The sequence below is a fragment of the Neodiprion virginianus genome, chromosome 7 (assembly GCF_021901495.1).
Source record: "Neodiprion virginianus isolate iyNeoVirg1 chromosome 7, iyNeoVirg1.1, whole genome shotgun sequence".
Classification (NCBI taxonomy): Eukaryota; Metazoa; Arthropoda; class Insecta; order Hymenoptera; family Diprionidae; genus Neodiprion; species Neodiprion virginianus.
In genome coordinates this window covers 6373243-6378172 of record NC_060883.1, presented here as the reverse complement: position 1 = coordinate 6378172, position 4930 = coordinate 6373243, and the positions used below count along the sequence as shown (strand labels likewise).

Genomic DNA, 4930 nt, shown 5'->3' with positions numbered 1-4930 from the left:
AGCAGAGCGATGTCACGTCGGAGGATATGTACTAGCGGATCACTAGGTGGGGCACAGAACTGAAACATAATTATGTTAAAAATCTTCAACATCTCTTACAGAAAGTAGGTACTTTGCCAGACCTTATATACCAACAACGAATATTCATAGAGGCTCTATTCATAAATACTTACAAAAGTAATCTAATATTTTACCCGCAATCGCTTATTACTGATAACTTCATATGATAATATCCCCTTCCCGCCCCTCCGCGCCCCTCCCTCCGCCCATCCCCTCCCCTCTCACGACCCACCCCGCCCTACCTACTTCTGCTCCTACTCCTACTCCTACTCCTATTACGACGACTACTCCTACTCCTAATCCCACTCTAACTCCTACTATTCCTACTTCTACTCCTATCCCTACTCCGAGTCCTATTTCTACTACTACACCTACTCCTACTCCTGTTTCTACATCCACCCCTCATCCTACTTCTACTCCTGATCCCACTTCTGATCCTGATCCTACTTCATCGAATACTGTAAAAATGGTAAACTCACCGAGCAAAATTCCTCGTCCTCCTTGTCCACCTCCGGCCACCTCCAACGACCGCCAACCACCTCCAACAACCACCGATAACCACCTCAGGATATACCTTGAATAGTAATAAATATTTTCAGTATGAGAACACGTCAAAAATATGGTGTAAGGATTAACATAAGTAATCAATTAATTGATAATATAATAAATCTTATAAGTGCATTTATAGCTACTGAATTTGTGCTTGCGCGAAAAATGAATTGAAATAATTTATTGTAAACGTGAGAAGTTTCCAAAATTTTAGATAAAATATAATTACAATTGCCATTGAATATTGTAAAACTGTTTTACTCACCGAGCACAAATCCTCGTCCTCCTCGTCCTCCTCGTCCACCTTGTTCTCCTCGTCTTCCTTGTCCTCTTCCTTGTCCAGCTCGACCACCGCCAACCACCTCCATCAACCACCGATAACCACCTTGGGTTATACCTAGAATGGTAACAAATATTTTTAGTGTACGAACACATTAAAAATATTATGTAACGCATAATATGAATAAATAATCAATCAATATGTAATGAATTATATTAGCGCCTTCCAAGCTACTGAATATGTGCTTGCGCGAAAAATGAATTGACATAATTTATTGTAAACATAGCAAGTTTGAAAACTTATGGATGAAATATAACTGCATTGCCATCAAATATTATGAAAATGTTTTACTCACCGAGCACAACTCCTCCTCTTCCTTGTCCACCTGCGACCACCTCCAACCACCTCCAACGACACTGCCAACCACCTCGGTTCATACCTGAAATAGTAATAAAGGTTTTCAGTATAAGAACACATCAAAAATGTTGTGTAAGGATTAATATAATCAATTGAGTAATCAATAATATAATACATTTCATTAGCGCGTTCGTGGCTACTGAATTTGTGCTTGCGCGAAAAATGAATTGAAATAATTTATTGTAAACGTGACAAGTTTCCAAAATTTTAGATAAAATATAATTACAATTGCCATTGAATATTGTAAAACTGTTTTACTCACCGAGCACAAATCCTCGTCCTCCTCGTCCTCCTCGTCCACCTTGTTCTCCTCGTCTTCCTCGTCTTCCTCCTCCTCGTCTACCTCGATCACCCGTAGCGACCGCTAACCACCCGGGTTCATACCTCGAATACTAATAAATATTTTTGGTATTAAAATATATCAAAAATATTGTGTAAGGAATAGTATAATTCTTTCAATGACACATTTCATTACACTGATACATATATACATTTCTCACTGGCACCTGGACCGCAGAAACTAAGCAGCGCTTGGTCAGAAGTCACGAGGTCACGAACCTGGACCAACCAGAACTACGGAAAATTAGTCCTGAAGGTCAAAAGTCACTAGGTCAAGGATCTGGACAGTCAGAACTTCGGAGCGCTTGTTCTGGAAGTCGAGTTCCTGCAGGTAGTTGACCTTGAGCGCAAAAACTACGGAGCGCGTGTCCTGGAAGTCGAGTTGCACCAGAAAGTGCACCCGGAGCGCAGGATTCAGGAGGTACAGAACCAGTCATTCGAAATCTGCGGAGCGCGATACTCATACGTCCGCTCTACCGCGCGGTTGTTTCCAGACTGAGGAATTCGGATAGCTGATTCCAGATCGATGACGTCAAGAGAAACAAAATTTTGAGTTACATCACTTTCTGATCGTCCGATCATCCAAACTTTGGTTTCGAACTTCAATACTATGTCTGATGCATGATGATGCATGATGTATGGTGATGTATGATGTATGATGTACGATGATATGATATGATGTACGATTTTAGATTTTACATTTCAGACAAGAAATACGCACTTCATCTTTCCTGCCGATTCCAGACTCAAGCGGCTACCCTTTGATGGTCAGCCGTTGACTAAGGATATGTTCTCCAGTTAACGGATCAGCTAATAACGCTGTCGTTCTGCGACAGTTGGAAGATATAAATTCTTGCTCGTACCTTCCAAACGTGTGTTAAAATACACTCGAAGTTCCAAGAAGCTTTGTTCCATCTCTCCCCATCAAAAAAAGAAAAAAAAATCACCGATAATCACCTTTTTAGGTCTTTAAATCAGGACACTGCGTTAAATACTGCCTCATATACGGAGCATCCGGCATTGAGTCGATTAACTTTTGGAATCGATTCATCGGAATTTCATTCCACTCATTTTCTAGAGCTTCATCAAAAGCGTCTTTGTTCGAATCATTTTTTATTCTTATTCTGCGATCCAACTCCTCCCACAGATATTCTATAGGATTCAAATCTGGACTTTGACTTGGCCACTCTAAAACCTTGACTTTTTCGCGTTTTAAAAAATCACTAATATACTTGGACTTGTGTTTGGGATCGTTATCTTGTTGAAAATACCATCCAGCTGGCATGTGGTGTTTGGCGTATGGTAGCATTTGAATCTTCAATACTCTTTTGTAAACGAACCGATCCATATTTCCTTCAATTCGAACCCACGGTGCAACTCCAAAGCGTGAAAAACATCCCCAAACCATCACACTGCCACCTCCATAATTGACCGTGGGAATTTCGTACCGATAGTTATATTTTTTATTTACAGGACGTCGAACATACTTGATACCATCAGATGACATTAAATTAAATTTGCTCTCGTCACTCCACAAAATTTTAGACAAGTCTGATCTTGACCATGATATATACCGTTATGCAAACGCAAGTCGGGCCTTCCTGTTTTTTGTAGGTACTAAAGGCTTTTTCGTCGGTCTTCGTCCATGTAATCCAAAGAGTTTCAAGCGTCGTTTGACAGTGGAAACGTGAATGTCGATGTTATATTTTTTTTTCAATTCTCTTTGTATCATTACAACTGACTTGCGAACATCACTTGTTGATGACTTTTTTATGATATGATTGACTTTAGGAGACGTTTTTTTTTTCGGACGTCCACTGCGAGTTTTCCTACCAATTTCGGAAGAAATTTACTCTCATTATTAATTTCTTGTATCGCCGACAAGTTGGTAAGTACACACGGGCTGAGTACTGGCCTGGGCTTACCATAACGAAGTCTGTGTTACTCGGAAGGTGAATGCAGCCTGCATCACGTCGAAATCGGTAACTCTCTGATGTTCTGCAGTAAGTTCTCAACTCTATCGTAGGAACATCTCAGGTAGCGCAAGCGCACGACGATTTTTGCTTGTCACACCAAAGCCCATTAGGGCAACTTTCTTTATATTCTTCAGTCAACGACTAGTTCGTTTACGAGGTAAAAGAAACACCACATGATTTGAAATGGGTGGAGGATATATGGATGGTAAAACATCAGTGTACTAGGTACCATAAACGGCCACTAGGCGGTGAAGTTTCTCGCTACGGAAGTAGCTTTAGGGATTATCATAAAACTGGCTATGTCGCTAGCCAAGTTGGTACGGATAACAAGAGACAAAGTCATCGATCGATCGTATTACAAACGATGACGGCACAATACCAAGTTTTGAATCTCGGCATTGTTATTGTCGACAAACAATCAAAAACTAGTGAGACATGTGTCTCATTTATATTTCTACGTGAACATAGTTATGTTATCGGGTATTATCCGTTGAACATCGAGTACATCGGCAAAAATTTTGTATAAACAGATTTAGAAAATGATTATCATTCCAATAATACGTTTGGTGCGCTCGCATAACATTAATGTTTGGTCGATACAAAAGATTTGTGTAACAACAAATTTCATTATGTGGTTCGTTTATTGAACTCTTGACTGAATCAAACGTGGATTTAGAACAAGCTTAATTTGTTTTAATCTTTTAGTCGTTTCAATCACACATTTTTTGGTACAAAATTCACATGTCACAATGGAGACTTGTTCGTCCCATCGTTCGTGACACTGTCCATCTTATTTGCGGAATCAACGAACTCACAGTGTCCGGGATCAAGACCGATTTGTCCGGAGGCTCGGCTTCGACTGCCGTTTCTCTCCGCTCCCGTAATCGGTACCCCTTGTGTTTATCATCAAGTCTCCCTTAATCCCGTGACTGCGACTACGTTTGGTGTTTATCCCATAACACCCAATTTCGTGTATAGCCCTGCTCACAATAAATCAACTCTCAACGTGTAACTCAAACTGGTTTATTATCGATCGCAAATAATACAGCGTAACGTCAAAGAAACAGGTACAGCTTTTACTTCGACAAATAAATATTATGTTCGCCAAATTGATTACAGCAACTAGTTGAATCAAACGAGTATCACTTGATTCAAATAATCCTTTCCATCCGTGTAATTATCTAATTTTCCTCATAAGATGCAAATGCTAAATATAATTCAGTTTAAATATAACTAACAGACTGAACAAGATGAAAAAAAAAGTTTAACGATTTATTATAAAAATACAATACGTATTTGTTTATTCCTC

The 4930-nt window shown here is 39.6% G+C and overlaps 1 long non-coding RNA gene across 1 annotated transcript; it reads right to left on the bottom strand.

Annotated features, from left to right (window-relative positions):
• LOC124308636 (uncharacterized) lies at positions 1 to 1631 on the bottom strand. The gene is made up of 3 exons (XR_006909053.1): positions 1569 to 1631; positions 540 to 634; positions 1 to 59 (listed from the first exon to the last, which is right to left on the bottom strand). It is a non-coding gene; the product is annotated as an uncharacterized LOC124308636 (long non-coding RNA).
• Between the last annotated feature and the right edge of the window lie 3299 nt (positions 1632 to 4930).